The sequence below is a fragment of the Cnephaeus nilssonii genome, assembly GCF_951640355.1.
Source record: "Cnephaeus nilssonii genome assembly, chromosome: 2".
In the NCBI taxonomy this organism is placed as follows: Eukaryota; Metazoa; Chordata; class Mammalia; order Chiroptera; family Vespertilionidae; genus Cnephaeus; species Cnephaeus nilssonii.
Window position 1 is genome coordinate 52,828,774 of NC_137073.1, and position 21,645 is coordinate 52,850,418.

At 39.6% G+C, this 21,645-nt stretch overlaps 1 protein-coding gene across 1 annotated transcript in view; it reads left to right on the forward strand.

Annotated features, from left to right (window-relative positions):
* FBXL17 (F-box and leucine rich repeat protein 17) overlaps nucleotides 1–21,645 on the forward strand; it is a 449,728-nt gene that overhangs the window by 325,615 nt on the left and 102,468 nt on the right. The gene's annotated exons all lie outside the window — the stretch shown is intronic.

Here is a 21,645-nt window from a genome sequence, read left to right on the forward strand (position 1 = left end):
GATGTATCACGTTTATTGATTTGTGGATATTGTATCATCCTTGCATCCCCAGAATAAATCCCACTTGGTCATGGTGTATGATCTTTCTAATGTATTGCTGAATTCTATTTGCTAGAATTTTGTTGAGGATTTTAGCATCTATGTTCATCAAGGATATTGGCCTATTATAGTTCTTCTTTTTTTGTGGTGTCTTTATCTGGTTTTGGAATTAGGGTAATGCTGGCTTCATAGAAAGAGGTTGGAAGTGTGCCTTCCTCTTGAATTTTTGGAATAGTCTGAGGAGGATAGATTTTAGTTCTTCTTTGAATGCTTGGTAGAACTCCGCTGTAAAGCCATCTGGACCAGGGCTTTTGTTTGCTGGAAGATTTTTGATTGCTGTTTCAATTTCTTTGGTAGTTATCGGCCTATTTGGGTTTTTTGATTCTAGTTGGTTGAGTTTTGGTAGCGTGTATTTTTCTAAGAATATGTCCATTTCATCTAGGTTGTCTATTTTGTTGGAATAGAGTTGTTCATAGTATTTTTTCATAATCATTTGTATTTCTGTGGGATCGGTTGTTACTTCACCTCTTTCATTTCTGATTTTGTTTATTTGAGTCCCTCTCTTTGCTTCTTGGTGAGCCTGGCTAGAGGTTCATCAATCTTGTTTATCCTTTCAAAGAACCAGCTCTTGGTTTTGTTGATCTTTTGTATTGTTTTTTGGTCTCTATGTCGTTTATCTCCGCTCTGATCTTTATTATTTCCTTCTTTCTGCTTATGCTGGGATTTTCTTGTTGCTCTCTTTCTAACTCTTTGAGTTGTAAGGTTAGATAATTTATTACCATTGTTTCTTGTTTTTTGAGGTAGGCCTGTAGAGATATGAACTTCCCTCTCAAGACTGCTTTCACTGTGTCCCACAGATTTTGGATTGTTGTGTTTTCATTATTGTTTGTTGCCAGGATGCTTTTTATTTCTTCTTTGATCTCTTTAGTAACCCAGTCATTGTTTAATATCATGCTGTTTAGCCTCTAGGTTAGTGGTTCTCAACCTTTTTAATGCCGTGACACTTTAATACAGTTTCTCATGTTGTGGTGACCCCCAACCATAAAAATATTTTCGTTGCTACTTCATAACTGTAATTTTGCTACTGTTAATGAATCGTAATGTAAATATCTGTGTTTTCCGATGGTCTTAGGCTCTACAGCAGCGGTTCTCAACCTTGAGAGTAGCAACGAAAATAATTTTATGGTTGGGGGTCACCACAACATGAGGAACTATATTAAAGGGTCGCGGCATTAGAAAGGTTGAGAACCACTGCTCTAGGTGTTTGATTTTTTTAAATTGTTTTTATTGTAGCTGATTTCTTGTTTTATGCCATTGTGATCTGAGAAGATGCTTGATATGATTTCTATCTTCTTGAATTTGAAGAGACTTTGCCTATGACCCAATATATGGTCTATCTTTGAAAATGGCCCATGTGCACGTGAGAATAATGTATATTCTGTGGCTTTGGAGTGAAATGTTCTGAAGATGTCAATTAATTCCATCTGATCTAGTGAGTCATTTAGGATTGATGTTTCTTTGCTGATTTTTTGTTTAGAGGATTTGTCCAGTGGTGTTAGTGGGGTATTAAAGTCCCCTACTATGACTGTATTGCTGTCAATATCTCCCTTGATATCCTCCAGAAGTTTTTTTTTTTTTTTTTTTTTTTTTTTTTTTTTTTTTTTTTATGTATTTGGGTGCTTCTGTATTGGGTGCATATATGTTTACCAGAGTTATATGTTCTTGTTGAATTGTTCCCTTTAGTATTATGAAGTGGCCTTCCTTATCTCTTGTTATGGCCTTCACTGTGAGGTCTAATTTGTCAGATATAAGTATTGCTACTCCAGCTTTTTTTCATTTCCATTCACCTGAAAAACCTTTTTCCATCCCTTCACCATCAGTCTGTGTGAGTCCTTTTTTTTCTGAGGTGGGTTTCCTGTAGACAGCAGAGATATGGGTCGTGTTTTCTTATCCACTCAGCTACCCTATGTCTTTTGATTGGGGCATTTAATCCATTTACATTTAAAGTTATTATTGATAGGTACTTGTTTGTTGCCATTTTTATTCTTTATGCCTGTGTTCCTTCTTCGCTTCCTATTTTTTCTTTTTACAGCAGACACTTTAGCATTTCTTGCATTGCTGGTTTGGTGGTGATAAACTCCCTTAGTCCTTTTGTGTCTGTGAAGCTCCTGATTTCACCCTCAATTTTCATTGATAGCCTTGCTGGGTACAGTATTTTTGGATTCAGACCCTTCCTTTGCATGAATTTGTATATTTCATTCCATTCCCTTCTGGCCTGATGTGTTTATGTTAAGAAATCTATTGCTAGTCTGATGGGGGATCCTTTGTAGGTAACTTTCTGTCTCTCTCTGGCCACTTTTAAGATTCTTACTTTGTCGTTGGTGTTTGCCAATTTAATTATAATGTGCCTTGGTTTCGGCCTTTTAGGGTTCGTTTTGTTTGGGATTCTGTGAGTTTCTGGGACTTGTGTGAGTTTTTTCTTCCCTATATCAGAGAAGTTTTCTGTCATTATTTCTTGAAACAGGTTTTCTATTCCTTGCTCAGTTTCCTGTCCTTCTGGCACCCCTATTATGTGGATGTTGTTTCGTTTCGTGTTGTCCCAAAGTTCCCTTAGGCTCTCCTCCTGTTTTTTAAGTTTTTTTTCTAGATGCTGCTCTGCTTGGGTATTTTTCCTACCTTATCTTCTAACTCACTGATGCAGTCCTCTGCTTCTTCTAGTCTACTGTTGATGTTTTCTATTGAGTTCTTTTTAAAAAATATATATCTTATTGATTTTTTTTACAGAGAGGAAGGGAGAGAGATAGAGAGTTAGACACATCGATGTGAGAGAAACATCGATCAGCTGCCTCCTGCACACCCCCTACTGGGGACGTGCCCACATCCAAGGTACATGCCCTTGACCGGAATCGAACCTGGGACCCTTCAGTCGGCAAGCTGATGCTCTATCCACTGAGCCAAACCAGTTAGGGCTCTATTGAGTTCTTTATTGCAGCAATGTTGTTTTTAATTTCTTCTTGGTTCTTCTTCATTTCTTTTTGGTTCTTACACATATTGTTGAATTTGTCTTCCAACCTTTTCAGCGACCTTATGACCATTTCTCTGAATTCTTTCTCTGACAGGTTGCTTGCCTCCATTTCGTGTACTTCCTTTTCTGGCGATGCCTCCTTTTCTTTCATATGTGGGATGTTTCTTTGTCTCCCCATGATCGCTCCTCTCCAGGTGTCTGGTTATGTAGCTCTCTCTCTCCTGCATTGACTTAAAGACACAAAATACAACACAACAAGGCACAATGCACATGGCACTGAACACAAATGTATTCACGATACTAATAACCCCAAATAAAGGTGACCACCAGAGAAAAGAGAATTAGGGGATAAGAAAAAAGAGTGCAAAAATGATACTGTGTAAAGGAAAAAAGTAAGAGAGAAATAAAAGAGAGAAAAAAAAGAAGGGGGAAAAAACTATATGGGGAGAAAACTCCAAAAGAACAACAACTAATAGAAATAAATGCAAACAACCAACACTCAGAGATGAATGCAAACTAAAAACAATAACTAATAACAAGCAAGGAGAGGAAAAACAGAAGCAAAAAAAAAGAGAGAGAGAAACAATAACACAAACAAACAAAAAACAAATTAATCAACATCAACAATAGGACAGAGAGAAAGGAGGGCAAAACAAAACAAAATAAAACAGAAAACATAAAACAAAGAAAATAAAAGGGAAGAGAGAAAAAAAATTTGGATAGTGAAGAAAGAGAAGAGAGACGTGTGCATGGACTTAGAGCAGGGTAACACATTAGATATATAAGTAGGATGAATTTTTAACAGGGAGTAAAAAGAAGGAATAGGGAAAACCTAAAGCAGGAATAGGGTAAGAGAAGCAGGACAACATAAGGGGGAAAGTGAGGAAGAGAGTGTTGGCATAAAGGTTAAGTTGAGATAGAGTAAAATGTTGCTAAAGGGAAAATGTAAATAGAATGTAGAACACTAATCCCAAAAGAAAAGAAAGAAAAAATAAAATGAAACTTTAAAAAAAGTATAATAGTAGTAGTAATAATACTAATAAAAATAAAAATATAATAATTAAAAAGGTAAAATCAAGTGAGAAAAAAAGAAAAAAAATGTAGTTTCTTAAGTAAAAGATAAAAAATAAAAATGTGCAGTAGTGAAGGTCATTCCCTTCCTCTACTCTTCTTCTTGGTAGGCCTGTTTCCTGTCAGGTAGTCAGGACAGTATTGAAGTTCCCTGTGTTCCACTGCTCCTCTGTGTCATAAGCCACAATCCTGTTTTCAAGCAGGCGGTATTTCTTTGTTTCTCAGCCTGCCTTTAGTTGTATTTACCCAAGAGACAATTTGTGATTCAACCCCTGGGGCTGTATTGACATCTGTATTGACATCCGGGGCTATAAGTTTTCTCTACCCAGTATTTAGATTTTTTTTTCCCTGCCGCACTTAATACTGGGTTGGGGGAATCGACTGCCCCAGAGATGGTTTTCTGATTGCTTCTCCCCGCTCTGATTCCCAGGCTCCACAAAAACAACTTTCCCCTGCATTCTCTGAGAGTGTTTTTAATTGGGAGTTCTTATGTACTGGGCTTAGTAATAAAAAGCAAGGATTTAAAGAGGGAAAAAAGCCAGAGTAAGCGCGCGAACTCATGAGTTTTTCCTCTGGCACTGTTCGCGACTCTGCGCACATCTCTGCACATGTCTTTATCCCCTGGCACTGTGCAGCCGTTATACTGGTAGAACTTCAGGCTGCCTTTCTGTGCCCAGCCCAGCTATGGGTTGATTTCTAGAGTTCCCTCTGCCAGCAGCCCTGTGGACCCCCTTCCACATTAATGGGCTACGCTGACCCCAACACTCGCGGATTTTGTGGGCACAGACTTCTGAAACTCTAGATCCTGCTGCATGCGTTTCTCCTCCAGCCTGGATCACAGACCTCACCTTTCTCTGGGGGAAATCTGACCTTTCCGTGAGAAGGTGCAGAGCTTGTCCGAGTCCGCGTATTCGTGCTGCTTGAGACCCGGTGTTTGTGGGTTCGCAGCTGGTCCCTGGGTGTTGTGGTTGTAGGGTCCCGGGAGATATCCAGTTCTTCCTGGTTGAAGGTAAGGGTAGGCTTCCGATCACAGCCACTCTCCCCTTCAAGATGGCGTGGTTTCTGCGGTAGAGCCGGCCCCTTCGGGAGGGATTTCAGCAGCAGTGGAGGCTGCCCAGTCAGGGGAACCCAGGCCGGGAGTCCCCAACAGTTCCTTGAAATATAGCTGTCCCTCACTCACAAATAGACACTCCCGTATGTCCACACATTCTCCTTTCATTCTCTCACTCACACACTATCTTGCAGCCTGCCTTCCTGTTGGCAGCCATCTTCCCTCCGAACCCTTAGGCTATTCTTGTGGTAAGAAACAAAATCTTGCTTGGCTTTGAGCAAAGGGAAAGGTCATTAGAAGGATGCAATGTATGTGAGAGCCAAGTGGGTACTAGGAACTCATGGACATCTGGCCACTGCAGCAGCATGGCTAGCTTCCTGTGCCCAGGAACTAGATCCAGAGTGCCTCCAGGGACTAGACCTTTGTTAATATAGTCATTCCAGTAATATGTGCTCACTTGTTAATAGTAAGATACCATGTCAGAATTTGGTAAAAATAAGAATTAAGACCAACTTATGTTACAATTTTATCAAATTAAAAGCTTGTAAGTTCATAATAGGAGATGGAAAAAGGACTGCGACTCTTAGAAGTGTTTTAAATACCTAAACTTGCCTTCATAATAGCTCAGGAAAGTTAATATTATGGTCTCTGGATAATTTGCCCAGTTCAAAGCAACCAGCTCATAAGGGGAAAAGCTGAGAATAAAAACCCCACCTGTACAAACCCCCAGGCTGTGCTTGCTCACCAGAGCACACAGCGTGCCTGTGGTGGAAATAACAAGATTTTAAAAATTACTTGTTTGAAGGGCAGCATTGGCTACCCCATTTCTTCTTTTGCACCTCAGTTCTTCTCATTCACCTCAGAGCAGGTTGAACTGACCTGGAACACCTGTTCCAACTTTCTTATGGTGTCTTCCTCTTCTTCCTCTCATTCTACTTCTGTTATTCCTCGCCCTGGCCAGTGTCTTCCATTTCCAGTTCTGATGTGTGCTTTAGTTTCTACCAAGATCCTGCCCCTGTCTCCTTCCTGGCTTAGCTATTCTGACATTCTTAACTGTTTAGAAACGCTGCTTTGGGATGGTCCTTAAAGGTTATGGTTTTGTTCTCTGAACTTTATGGTAAATTCATGTTTTTTTTGTGAAGAGAGTTCCCCATCAACGGTATTCCCCCATCCCTTTGTTAACTCATATTGGTTTTATTTATGAAGTTCATTCATTGTTATTCAAAATGCAAAGACATAGGGCAGCCAGGCTGCTTCCAGAGGAAAAGCAAGGCGGCAACTAAGTCTGGGTAGGGAAATGGCATCGAAGAGAAGCCATCAGGTCCACTCCTGATGACGGAAAATGGGACTCTCAGCAGAGTAAGGAAGGGGCAAGCAATCCAGGGAGAGAAAGGGAATGACTTGGTAAGAATGGAGGCTGCTAACAGCCAACCTCCCAGGTTTATTTCTGAGTCTAGCCTCACAGGTGTGTGCCCAGGGCCCAAAGTGGCAGTGGGGCCTGAGGGCAGCACCATGGTCAGAGCCAGGAAACGTGAAAACCACTCCTTTTGTTGTCCAGACGAGTCTTGATTATAATGGAAATGCTGCCAGACCCTTAATTATGAAAGTACAACAGGGCATTAATATATTTCATTGCCTTTTAGAAGTAGCACTTGTGGGCTATTTACTAGAAATCTATTAAATATGACATGAATACAGATTGCACTCCATTTCTTAACGTGACATTGTAATCAGGATGCACGCACAGTAAAATGGTTATAGCTCCTAGTCTGGGAGTCCTATCAACTTCAAATCTGCGTAAGTGAAGTATAGCCAGGCAGCACCCTAAGCAAGTGGATGTGTTCTTGTTCTGGCTCTCAGTAGGCGAAAGCTCCATTTTGAAATATTAGTGTTGTTTTCATAGCAAGTTCATTGCCATCTATAATAATAATCTATGATAATAAAAGTGTAATATGCAAATTGACCGAACAGAATGACCATCCAGACGACCTTCTGGACGACCATGCTATGACACCCACTCATGCCAGGCCAGCCAAGGCAGGTGTGATGCGATTGTTGGGGGCCCGGCCATCGCCCCATGATCGCCCTGCAGAGGGAAGTCCAGGCCACTGGTCGGTGGGGCGATCGATCAATTGGGGGGCTCCTCAATCGGCCCAAAGAGGGAAGCCCAGGCCATCGACCAGCAGGCTGTGGCAGTGGGCGGGGCCTCCCTCTGTGGGGGTGATCCATCTTGGAGCCCTGGCCGGGTGGGCAGGGTCTACCTCTTTGGGGCAATCAGTGTCGGAGCCCCATGATCAATTGCCCCAAAGAGGGAGGCCCAGGCTACCCGGTGGCGGCGCTGCAGCGGGTTGGTGGGGCCTCCCTCTGTAGCGCGATTTATCGTGGAGTCCCAGCCAGGTGGGCAGGGCCTACCTCTTTGGGGTGATCCATCAAGGAGCCCTGGCTGGGTGGGCGGGGTCTACCTCTTTGGGGCAATCAGTTGTGGGGCTCCTGGACTGTGAGAGGGCACAGGCCAGTCTGAGGGACCCTCCCCCACCCCCCCACCCCTCAGTGCATGAATTTCATGCACCAGGCTTCTAGTCTATTATATTTGTCAAAGCATTTTAGCTAAAGGATTATGAAACAGTGTACTTCTTAGTTATGTTACTGAATGTTGATGGATTGGTTTTTATATGGGCCTGGTACTTTCCTTGGCATCCTAATATAAAAATCTTTTGTACAGATAAGGTCAATATCTATGGCCTGGTACTAGAATCATGGAAAGTATGACCTGATGTATGTTAAAGTACAAAAATCCTTTTAAGCTTTTCTGTTTACAAATGAAAGAAAATCCATTCACGTATTTTCTGCAGACCAGTTGAAGATGAGAAGCTCTCTGACTTTAAGTGGAGAGTAATGTTATTTTCAAATATATTTTGCCCTGCGTTCATCCTCGTCTTTTTTTTCTTCACCTAAAAAGTATTCTGTGAAACGCGTCTCATTAAGTCATCATTGTAATCAGGACCCCACTCCGTATTACTCGAACATCATATTAGAAATGTTTCACAGTGAGCAAGCAGCTGTGTCTGTCATTTTCCTAAATGGGCTTCGTTCAGATCTCTTGGGACATATTTCTCTAATAAAGTTAAATGCAGACATGCCTTCTCCGTTGGGAGGCATTGTGTCTTCGGCTGTAATGAAGGGAAGTGGTGGACGAGGTCAACCAATGTGGCGGAGTGTAAAAGTCAGCTGGGCGTGGCTGTAGAATAAACATTTGTTTTTCCTTACTATGTTTATTCATTGGTTTTTCTTCCCTTCACACGCTGGCAAGAATATCAAGGAGAATGTTTTTCTTGTATAACGTCCCCTGCCAGGGTGCCATATTATATTATGCTTTAAAACAGAAGCTGCCGCTGCCAACCCAGGTTTCTGGAAAGAAAACATACTTTCATTACTGGAGGAGAGCACGTGTGCATTATGCCGTTGGTTCGCTCTGAGCTGAACGGCGTGGGTGGGGGCTGTTAGTCCTTCTTCCTCCACCTTTCCCTGCCCCAATTGAGCAGCTTCCACCTCTTTCTGTTCTGCGCCCAGCAAGGATTTACCCCCAGGTCCTATCTGTCCCTGTGGAGACTGACAAGGGCACTGACTTCCCACTGGGGCCACTCCTCGTGATCACCTTAGGTTGACCTGTGACCAGCACAGAGGTGCAGCAACAGTAAAGGAAAGAAAAAAGTGAAGCTGACATCAGGTCTGGCTAATGAGGCCTTTCGGTGGCTATGGACAGGATGATCCAGTCCACAGTATTGTCTTTCCCTCACCCCCTTTTTATTTGGCCTTTTCTCTTCTCTCCAACAAGAACTCCTACTCAGACCAAACTGGGCTTCTTTTCACCCACTCCACCTTAAACATTTCATCCTCAGTCCATTTTCTGTGACCTCACCCATGGCCCAGATGCCCTCCTTCTTCCCCTCAAGATCTTGTCTCAGCTCCTCTGTGAATATCAGTTCCCTAATAACAGCAAAGTACTTACCCACTTTTGTATGTCTCCCAGAATTAAATATAGGGTACTTTACTAAGGAGACAGGAGACATAAGAAATACCTGTTGAGTTGAAAATATTATTAAATAAAATCTCTGTGTAGTTGTAGACCTTTAATATCTTTAGAATTGAGGTTAAGGATTTATGAAGGCATGAAGCTGCTTTTACATTTTAAACTATTCTTGCTAAAGATTATTTTTTTTTATCCCTGTTCCTTTTCTTTGTACATCGTAAATGTAAGTAAGCAGGACATATTTCTTGAAATCTAAAGACATTAGATTATTTTCTTTCTATAGAGCACATTGTATTCTACTGTATACATGCCCCCCAAGTAAATGTTCTCTGAATATAGTTTAGAGTTCATGATGAGTACTTGTTAAAGTGAACAACAAAAGTCCTAGTTAGCTGTTAGTCCCAAAATAGAAACGGTCATTATCAATAATCAAGCCCCTGTAATAGACTGGTACTCTTTTCCCGGAGACTGGAATGTCTGCAGCCTCATTTCCAGAGGGGCCTGAGAGTCACAGCTGTCGGATCCAGAGCCTCAGCAAGGCATGCTGGGCTGGAAAACCAGCTTTGCAAAGGGGCAAGGAAGCAGAAACTGATTTCTCACACATCATTACACAGTTTAACTAACATAACAAATGCCAAATAATTGCTGGCACTAATGGGTAGGTGGATGTTTACTTTGTGTGGTTTCCATGGATTCCCTTAGCATTGAGGGGCTTGCCATGATTGAAATGCTACAAATTTAAGGAAATAGCAATGATATGATTAGCCTGACTCCATAATTTATAAAGAGTTAAGACAATTTAAACTACAGCCATCCCTTGGTATCCATGGGGGATAGGTTCTAGGACCACCACCTTCTCCCAGCAGTTACCAACATCCGGTCTTTTATAAAAAATCTTGTATTTTCTTTTTTTTTCTTTATTAATTAACATATTAGATATGTGTCCTTATCCCCACCATCGCCCCCCCACCTCACTCCCATTCATGCCCTCACCCGCCTGTTGTCTGTGTCCATTGGTTATGCTTATGTGCATGCACACAAGTCCTTTGGTTGATCTCTCCCCTTTACCCCCACCCTCCCCTGCCTTCCCTTTGAGGTTTGAGGATTTGACTGATGCTTTTCTGTCTCTGGATCTGTTTTTGTTCATCAGTTTATGTTGTTCATTATAATCCACAAATGAGTGAGATCATGTGATATTTATCTTTCTCTGACGGACTTATTTCACTTAGCATAATGCTCTTCAGTTCCATCCATGCTGTTGCAAATGGTAGGAGTTCCTTCCTTTTTACAGCAGCATAGTATTCCATTGTGTAGATGTACCAAAAAAATGGTGTATTTTCATACAACTTATCACATCCTTTTGTATACTTGAAATCATCTCTAGATTGCTTGTCATACCTAATATAATTTAAATAGTATGTAAACAGTTGTTATACTGTATTGTTTAGGTAATAATCACAAGAAAAATAAGTCTGTATATATTCAGTACAAGCACAACCATTGTAGGCCTAATTACAGAGTGCCCTTAGCAACAACATAACATTTTTTTAAAGAATACTTTTGGTTGAATTAATGAGTGCAGAACATGGGGATACAGAGGGCTGACTGAATAGTATATCCAGGTTGATTTTATTTAATATGTTATCCTATCCTATGGGAGTTGCTTCACTATTATATAATTCTGTTTAATCCAAGGAGGTTTTATATGTATGTTTATAGAGCCATTGAATTTATGGATTTACGTATTTTCCGGCGTTTTAGACGACTTTTTAACCCAGGAAAATCTTCTATATGCCCAGTCGTCTTATACGCCGGAAAATACGGTATGTATAACATCTATTGCGCTCTTAATGTGCATCATGCACTAGAATAAGCACTTCACATGCATTATCCCATTTAATCTTCATTATGTAAAATCATCCCCATTTTACAGATTAGAAAACTAAGGTAGACAGAGGTTAAGTAACTTGTCAGTGATGTCACATCTAGTAAGTAGTAGACCAAGGATTTGAACCCTATTGGGCCCCAAAGCCTAAGCCTCAACCCTAATGTGTGGTTGCCTATCCAGCAGCATCACCAGTACCTGGAAACTTGTTAGAAACACAGATTTTGAGAGACCCCCACCACAGCCCCATTGAGTCAGAAACCCTGGGGATGGGGCTCAGCAATGTGCTTTAACAGGCCTCCAGGTGATTCTGATCATGCTAAAGTTTGAGACTCATGGCTTTCCACTACTCTTCCCTTCTCTAGCACAGCTTCCCAGCCAGCTTTCCTGGCCTGGATTGGTCTGGCTGCAGCTGCTTTCTGACTCCTCCCCCTCCCCCACCCCCACCCCCTGCAGCCCCTCCTAATCTCCCAGCTGCTCCTTTAACCACAGTGCTGTCTTTAATGAAACCAGCCATACATGGAATTTTACTTACGTTTATTAAAAGAACAAACTATGCTAGTTTTCTCTCTTGAACAGCACTTTATCTAATCATTTTCTGATCAATGTTATGAACCTCCTGCCCAGAGAAATGCACACCTTTGTGTCCATGTAGAGTTTGTTAATCATGTTTTCCAGGAGCCAGTCCGTGGAATATCCATGGAGATCAGGTGAAGACTCTTGGGAAATGCTATAAAGAATTGCCAAGGCCCATGAATGCCCCTCATGCAACAGTAATGAGCAGTTCAGCTTTGTTCGTTAGTATTATTTCTTTGGGGGGAAAAATCTGACCTCTGACAGGTAATTATCTATATGTGAACTTAAGTAGGACTAACTAAACTGAGCCTCAGTTTTTTCTCTGTAAGCTACAGGTAATAATACCCACTTGTAGGATCTTTGAAATTTAACATTAATCAATTTAAAGTTTCTAACATGATGGTGGGCACTTACTAAGTTGTATGTGTGTATTTTTTATCATTTGGAAAATACAGAAAATTACAAAGAAAATAAATAACCCATAAGTAAATCACTCAGAAATTATCATTTGCTTTTTATTTTTAAAACATGTTGTGATATGCACAGTTTAGTAAACCCCATTTTTACCGAACAGTATATTATGATTCTTTGTAAACCTGCTTAGAAAGAATTGTCTTCATTGAATAATTTAGTATAATAATACATGAATAAGGCTTAACCCCTTCCTGTGTATACCCAGCTATGTACTTTTTGTCCTGTAATTGTGGCAAGGGATAAGCATTTTTTAATTTTAATTTGATACTTAAATAGCAAAACACCCTTGAAATGTCTAGACCTCTTTTCTAGTCAATTCCCAATGATAATGAGCTTGGAAAGAGGGAAGGGAGAGAAGGGGCATGTGAATTTAAATGTCTTGCATTCTCCTAGTGCCGTGGTCGGCAAACTGCGGCTCGCGAGCCACATGCGGCTCTTTGGCCCCTTGAGTGTGGCTCTTCCACAAAATACCACGGCCTGGGCGAGTCTATTTTGAAGAAGTGGCGTTAGAAGAAGTTTAAGTTTAAAAAATTTGGCTCTCAAAAGAAATTTCAATCGTTGTACTGTTAATATTTGGCTCTGTTGACTAATGAGTTTGCTGACCACTGTCCTAGTGTATTCTAATACTTAAAATTTCCCTCTGCAAGACTAGAATCAATTGTGTTTTATCTCTAGATGTATAGCTTGAGACCTCAGTTTAACCCTTTGCACTCGCTTGCTTTTTTCTCGATTCCTTTATTCTAATGCTAACCGTGTCTAGTCACACTCGACATCCGAGTGCAAAAGGTTTTAAACACTACTTATTCATATTGAAATCTGTTCCATGATCTTTTTTTACTGTCCTTTTTTCTCTCTAATTGCTTGCCATAACATGAATTATCTCAAAAAAGAGAAAAATGTCATTAAAGTGTTTGTTTGTTTTTTAAATGAAATGTGTCCCTTTTTCTATACGCATCTTATTTCCCATAATTGTTTCTTCACTGTTGTCTGGAACAGGCATCTCCAAATAGTCAAACTGAAAGCCCAAGCTGTAGAACCGCAGGAAATCATGGCTGACCCCTCCTGCTGCAGGTCCTTGCCACCAGTGTCACCTCCACCTAGTCTTTGAGTTTATACATGATGAGCCCTGAGAGGGTAGGGTCTTTTTAAATTCACTTTTGTCTGGTAGCTAGTACTGCATAAAATTAACAATTTACCCAATAACTCTTTATTGTAGTATCCTGTATTTGCTTCAAATAAGCATGCACAATTCAAATATCTTTTTTCCCCTTTATTTCAGTCATTCTTATATCAACTTCAGTAATTTGGTTTGAGGGGAATCCAGCAGTGAGAAGAAAAATTGCAGAAAAAGAATCCTAGATTCTTCTGATTCCTTAATACTTAAAATGTTCTTTATATGTGTAACCAGTGGAGATAAGATCGAGTTTTAAAATGGAGTCGTGATTTTTCCAAGTGGCTGTGTATCAGCCTTGGCAGGCATCATCGTGAGTCATATAGAACATTTAGGACCCCTTGGAGAATGCTAGCAGAATTCCATTCTTCTCAGAATTGTATTTGGCTTGTAAAATTTTTTACATTAACACCTTTTTCTCTGTCTATAAAAATAGTATCTATTCATAGACAAATATTTGAAAGATATAGAAATTATAAGGGAAAAAAGTCACCACCACTAGCATTCAAACATACAAACATAACCCTTCTAACCTTTTGTTAAATTTCCTGCTATCTTGTCCACATTTGTTAAATGTATTACAAAACAAAGGTTGGTGTAAACTAATATTCATATTCATTTCGATCTTATACAAACATTTTATAGCATTCCCAGTATTGGTATACTGGTAATTATCTTCATGTTGGCATATTAAACATATCCCCCATAAAACTTTGTTACCTATATTAGGTCAACGATCTTTAAGTTTCTTTTTTAAATAATCAGATTTATCTAAGTTAGGAAAATCAGAAAAATATAGTAAGAGCAAAACTCCTCGTTGAACTTTATAAATGGAATCTTTGGTATAATATTTTATTTTTTGATATAATATTTATAAACTTGTTATTTCAAAAACTCCAATTATCATTAATAAAAATGAACTAAGTTTACACCTAGATGGGCTCAGATTCCATATATCCTTTTTATTTCAATTTCTAGAATTCTTTTTCTATTATTGAAGAAAACTAAGTTTATTCTTCCCATTTCAATTCATAAGTCAAATTTCATGAATCCTAATGCCATTACAATGGAAAACACTATAATAAAAAAAGTATTTAGCCCTGGCCAGGTGGCTGTTAGTTGGAGCATCGTCCTGAACACCAAAAAGTTGCAGGTTCCATTCCTGGTCAGGACACATACCTAGGTTGTTGGATTGGGGCCCATAAGGGAGGCAACTAATCATGTTGCTCTCTCCAATGTTTTTCTCTCTCAAATCAGTAAACATATCCTCAGGTTAGGATTAAAAACAAAAGTATCCAAATTTCTGGCAATGTGGAATTTTTTCAAGTACTCTTTGATGGGATAGATTGGGCCCAAACAAATTAAATAGTATGTGTTAATTTTAAAAAGTTTCATCTACCTCTTCATTCTTGAACATTATGTAAAATAAAATAAAAACAAATATCAGGTAGAGTACATTATATACACCGATGATATGTTAGAAATGAAATTATATATTATGATATTATTTCTTTATGTGATCTGTTTATTTGACCTTGGAGTTAATCCTATTAATTAAACATATTTCAAAAACCTTAATGAAAAATAAGATTACCATAGGGAAGTGGCAGGGTCTATAAATTGATGGATGTGTCACTCAGCCTGTGTTGTCCTCGATGTGCAAAAGAGCAATCAAAGCCAATACAGGAAGAAAAGGAAGGAAGAGGAGAAGTATTTGAGCATATTTATAGGCAATCCATAGCTCAATGATTGGACACTGAATATCTGAGAATTTATTTTGTAAAACAGCATATTTTAAGATTGAGAACTTTTGCAAGTCCTTTTACTCCAGAACAAAGGCTGTAATCTTACTACATTTTTAGGATGCTTGTCTAAGGCAGGCTTTGATATAAATAAATGATGCAATAACATTATATGCAGACAGAGTGTAATGACAGCAGAAACTAAATGGGGGAGAATTGTATGTTTATAGAATATAATTCCAAGGTTAGTTCACTAACTCTTTGCTGAACACCGCAGCTCAGATTTTTTTCTTCATTTGATATATTTCCTTTTTCTGTTAACAGCAAATACCCCTTTATCAAACATTCCATAAATCTGAGTCTAGTGAGATAATTTTTTGTAATTCTCCCTTGACCCATTTCTGGGCAGTTTTGTAAAGATCTAACAAAGAGTTGCACAACATAACCAAGTAGTCTAAGATTACTGAAATAACTAAAACTGGAACTGAAAGAAATTAGGAAGTAATCAAAGATTGTATAATGATCGAATCTTCAGTTAATAAATATATTTTTAAAATATATTTTTATGTCAGAAAGAAAGAGAGAGGGAAAGAGATAGAAACATCAATGATGAGAGAGAATCATTGATCGGCTGCCTCCTGCACACACCCCTCCCCGCCACTAGAGAGCTAGTGGATAACCCAGGCATGTGCCCTGACTGAGAATTGAATCCAGACCTCCTGGTTCCCAATTCGATGCTCAACCACTGAGACACACTGGCCAGGGCAGTCAAATATTTTTGATTGACTGAACAGTGTTGTTTAAGGACATTGTTGTCAATTAACTCTAGGTGTGTTGTTTATATCTTTTGGAGATTGTCACATCAGTGATAGAAATTTTGTCTTGATAGAAATTGCCCTAGTATCAAATATTTTTGAGTGGAAATTAACTCACCTAGTTAAAAAAATACCAATAAAGAAAGTCTTTACAACTATTAAGACAATTTATTTACTCTTCTTTGTTTAACTGTATAAATAGGATATCTAATTTGTAGCTTAGAAGGAAAGGGAATTTTTTTTTTAGCTGAATGTATTTAATTTTAGTTACTGTTCACTAGTTTTTGCCTCTGTGTTTTGTTAAGTCATTCAGCAACTTTATCTCAGGCAGCACCACTGTCAAGGCCAACTCCATTGCTAAGATCACTTCCTCTAGCTTCTTAGATTTTACATTTTAAGTAGTTAAATAGTTAGGTATTGCTTTATTTTTAAGTTCTACAGTGACAATAAAGTATAGTAAAGATCACCATTAAAAATCTTAGTTATAATCTTATCTTTCTGTTTGGTGGCTAGCACATCCACCCCAGAGTTGTATAATTTCCTTCTATGATGTAATAACCCACATAGGCTAAAGGAAAGCATCGGATGGAGTCATTATCAATTTACTATCACCTTTAACTCCACCTCATAAATTTCGACCCTTTCTCAAAAATTAAGAAGATCTTGTCTATGTAGATTTCATCACAATTAGGAACGTGTGCATTTTTTACCCTCTAAAATCCTTATCACAAGCCACAGGGGCCTTCAGGATCTTCAGGATTCAGTCTGGTGCCCACATTAGAGTCCCTTCTGCATTTTCATTCTTTCCTGAGCGACAGAATAAAAGGCATACTGATTAAGTTTGGAGATTACACTAAGCTAACAGGGTTACAGACACTTGGAAAGCTTGAACCAGAATTCAAAATGATCTTAATAAATTATATAAATCACATTTCAAAAATACGGAACAAAGTCAAGGTTATACCCTGAGAGAGAAAAGCAAACTATACTGTCAGCAGAGGGAGGAAGATTATCTAAGCACAAATAAAAGAGGAAAAGGACTGTGAGCTCAAGGTGAATCAGCAGAGTGGTGCCCACCCTAAAACAAGACTACAAACACCAGCTTTGCTCTGCAAAAGGCCCCTTTAGCTCATTTGTGGCCAGAACTACAGTGTTAAAATGAGGCACACCTGGACCGTGCTTCACACCCCAAAGCCCTAGTTCAACCAGCTGGTGAGAGCAGACAGAGGGCATTGCATGTGCTCAAGGCACCTTGGAACAACTATTCACAGAGAGAGCATGGGTGCAGTCGCCAGGCATGCAGAGAGTTCATGAGGCCTGGCAGGCAGGGAGAGGTGGTACGAGTTTGTTGGCTTTTGGTAAAGCATGCTATAAAACACATATGATGCTGGGATTTGGGGAGTTAGGAAATAATCCTTTGTTATGTTTGGCGTTGTATACGCTTTTATTAAACTATTTTGTTGACTTTTCACATTTTAAGAGGAAGTGTGAAAGTTGGAAAAGGTCTGTAGAAGAACAACAGAAATGCTTAATGGGGTATAAAATAGGTCATGTGGGGAAAGATTAAAGGAGTTTGGTTGCTTAGCCAGGAAAATAGAAAGCTAAGAGTGACTTAATGACTGTCTCATCATATACAGAGATGTAGACGAAGAGTGCTGACCAGTTCTCCATTCCCCCAGAAGGAAGAACAAAAGAAAATTAGTTTAAAGTAGCAAGGGAGAGCTTGCCTTTCCATGGGAAGGGATTTCTTGATTATAAAATATCATTTAGCATTGCTAAGGCTACCAAGAGACAATAGAATCTTTGAAGGTGTGTAAAGTGGAACGAACACCCACCTGGTTGGAAGGCTTTAAAGTTGGCCTGCTTTATGGTAGAACTGAGCCAGACAGCCCCCTGAGGAATTTAACAAAATATCACAGTTACAAAATATCACAGTCCTCTTCCTTTGTGATCCATCTAGAAGGATAAATTTACATTATTTATCTTAAGAGATAAATTTACATTATTTATCTTTATTTGACAATTTCAAGAGATGACTTTGCTTACTATTTTCCTATCTATAAATAAGTATAATTTTTATTTTCTGATTTCTTTCATTCAACAAGTGTCTATTGATTGCGCGCTCTGTGCAAAGTGCTATGCTCAAGTCTGTGAGTGATACAAATAACTGGACATTCCTTTATTGTTCCTTTGCAAACATTTGCTGGGCACCTCCCCTGTGCTAGACACTACGCTGCACACTCAGAATTAAAATACTTGTGCAAAGAGGCCTCTAAAGAGCTCACAGTCAAGCAAGCAAGCAGAATTGCAGTGTGTTATGATAAGGCTTGAAACACACGGGGCCTACTGGGTACATCTTATACAGGTTGTGGTTGTTTCTGGAGTTTGGGAAGGGTTTGCTGGAGGAATTGACATCTGAGCTGAATTGGGGGTGTGGTAGGAAGGGAGACCAGTTCTCTAAAATGCCAGGAGAACTATCATATGAACTGATTGTTTCTACCAAGCAAGATCTATAAAAACATGTTTCATTTTTATCAGTAAAATGTTATTGATTCTGTCCTCTACCTTTTCTTTAATCTTTAGTGAGACAATGAAATCTGATTTACAGTCGGTTCTGTTATAAGGTGACATACATGTTTCTAAATTCATCGTGCTGCACAGAAAACTAGGTTCCGGGGAAGTGGGGTTAGGTGCAAGCACTCAAACACGTCATCAGGGGCACACAAAACTTTAAAAAGATAGGAACCTAATAACAAATGGTAGCACAGTTTTACACATGCCAAATAGCTAAGGAATACATACTAATACTACAGTAGTACATACGGTAGACACTACAATAAATCTGGCAAGTATGGCAGAGATCTTGAAAGAGATTTGATTTACTTGTGGGAGTCAGAGTTGGAGGGTGAAGTGGTGGAGGGAGGTGATCTGGAATCCAGTGGGAAGTTGTGACCACAGACGGGCATGAATGTGGCTCATGCTGCATCATAACACAGGAAGTGCAAGGAGAAATTTGAGGTGGGTGCTTGCGTGTGTTTAGTAAACTTCTCCATAGTTCAGCTGGGTCCAGTTTCTGCTGCTCACCTGGTGTAGCTCACCAAGATCTCGGCGTAAACAAACATGAAATTTGTATTGTGCACAAATTGTTCCCTAATATATCCTGTTGGGACAAACTAGCAATTTCAAAACAAGAACTGACCGTATATGGTTACAAATTAAGTTCATAATTTTTTAAAAATTTATCTCCTGAAATTTCCAGCATAATGTATTTAGATTCCATTAGACATATCAGGATTCCTCATAAATCCAGTTTTCTTCTTAACTAATTGCAGACATAAGCCACTTCTATTTCTTCCAGAGCAACATTTTCTTATCGGCTTCTCTAACAGGGGAGCATCCTCAGGGAACTTGGCAAAGCAGGTGAAATAGTGTTTTGCAGTCTGAGCCTCATGCCTGCCAGCAATCCCTGGGGAGAGGCAGTAACAAGGACAGCAGGTGTTTTTCACTCTGGCAAGAAAAATGGGCAAAACTGCAAAGGAAAAATCATGGAGCGGCCTCCATTACCAGGCACGCAGGGAGCAGTGCCTATAGGAATTAGTGTTGCCTTGTAGCGGGGAGCCAGTAGTCCAAACACTGGTCTTTTCCTTCTGCTCTCTCTGCTCTCTCTTTGGCAGTGGGCTGATATTCCGGCCTAGGCGAAGAGGGAAACCCCACTGGGGGAAATTCAAGTTAAGCACAGAGGAGGTAGCAGCTGGGGAGCAAGTCAGGCCGTGCCCCTCATTGGACCCCTGTCTCCTTTTGAAATATTGTTACCCACAAGAACTATAAAAAGGATGTTTTACTATCTATGCAATGCGGTGGATTATTTTTTCCACCTAATCCAAGTGTTCCTGCAAGGGAGGCTGCTCTTAGTTGCATTATCGGAGGTTGGGGGAGCAGAGACAGTTTTTGGATTTGGACTTGTAGCAGGGTCTTCACAGGCAGTCATGGTGTATTCCTGAAGTGGCCGGATTCTCCTTGTTCTGCCGAAGCCTTGAACTGCAGGCCCAGAGAGAGGAAAAGGTTTTGTCTCCCTGATTAGACAGCCCCACTCTAAAAATTGGGAGCTGAGTGTTAACTTGCACCAGATGATAAAATCCTTACATAGCCTTAAGCAAGCATTCAGCTGACAAAAAATGTTACTGTATGTTCTCTGTTGAAAGCCTTAAGATATGCCCGGGTTAATTAGATTTCCAAATATGCAAATATGCCCTAGTGAGGCTTTTCTGAAACGCACCGTCTTAAAGTTATATAGCATGGCATTAGTGTTCAAAATACAGAATTGTAAGACTTAGCCTGGATAGCTTACTAACATATCACATAAATTCTTAATTGATCAAACCATTTATTCCCCACTGTCCACATTAGACTGTTCAAATTGGGTTGGAAAGTTTTATGGAAATTAGGTTCTCTGGCATGCTTTGGGGGAAGATCAAGGAGTAGTTTAAATTACAGCAACAGTTCTTCAAAAAAAATGCCCATTCACTTGTCTGATATCAGTGTTTCCAACATGCTCAGTTTATTAGGCAACAGGAGTCTTCTATAGTCTTGAGACATGGATCACCTGAAGGGAATTAAAGCACAAACTTTCATCTTATGCGGGGGGGTTTGGGGGGGGGTTGATATTTTAGCAAGGGCACCTGAAATTATTTCATATTGTCCACCAGCTTTTGCCAGTGAATATTTTTTTTTTAAATATGGTTTCATTGATTCCAAAGAGGAAGGGAGAGGGAGAGATAAAACCATCAATGCTCTTGGTTCATGGGTCGACATTCAACCACTGAGCCACACCAGCCAGGTGCCAGGGAATATTTTAAGATTTCAACTTCTGAATAGTTTTATTTTTTGAAATACTAGGTTTTCCTTTAGAAATACGTCATTTATTTGGGCATTCTCTCTAAACAGTTTCCTGGTTAACTCAAATGTTTGGGTTGTATCAGTTAAATAATTAAGCATTTTTTCCTAGAAACCTTTCTAAAATGCCTCACATCTTTCAATGCTTTATTAAACAGTGTACATATACTAAAGTATACTAAACATAAGCCAACAATTTCTGGGTAACTCAGATGTGCCGAGCCCACCGGGGCCAGTGAGGTATGGAAAGCTATTTATCCACACTTTTAATGAACTAGACCATGAGGTTGGCAGATATTTTCTGTAAAGGGCCAAATAGTAAATACTTCAGGTTTGGAGGCCAATCTCTGCGGCTGCTACTCCGCTCGCCAGTGCCCTGCCAAAGCAGCCATGAGCGTGTCTAGTCAGTGAGCACAGAGACTTCCCGGAGAACTTTATTACTGAACAGGCGGAGGTTGGATGCAGCCCACAGGCTGTGGTTGGACAGCCTCTGACCTCAGCTACCATCTTTCTCCAGTTATTTTGTTTTTAACTTCTTCATTCTTATTTCTTTATGTTTTAATTTTTTATGTTCTTACTTTTGGCACTATCACACTTCTTTCTGTTTCTTGCTTTTGATGTGCTCTAGAATACAAGAAAAATAAATCTAGCTTGTTAGAATTGTACCTAAAGTAAGAGAGACTGAAGTCCAAGGGAGGGTCCAAAGGCTTTCCAGTGGAGAAGGTACATAGTGCACTTACTGTGACTTTACTTTTGAATGCTTGCTCAGTGGCCATTTTTAATTTATTCATAGATTCTTAATCAAATTGTTGGTGTGTAAAATAATTTTTGTGTTAAAAGAATTTTGTTGTGGTTTTTTAAACTATACATTTG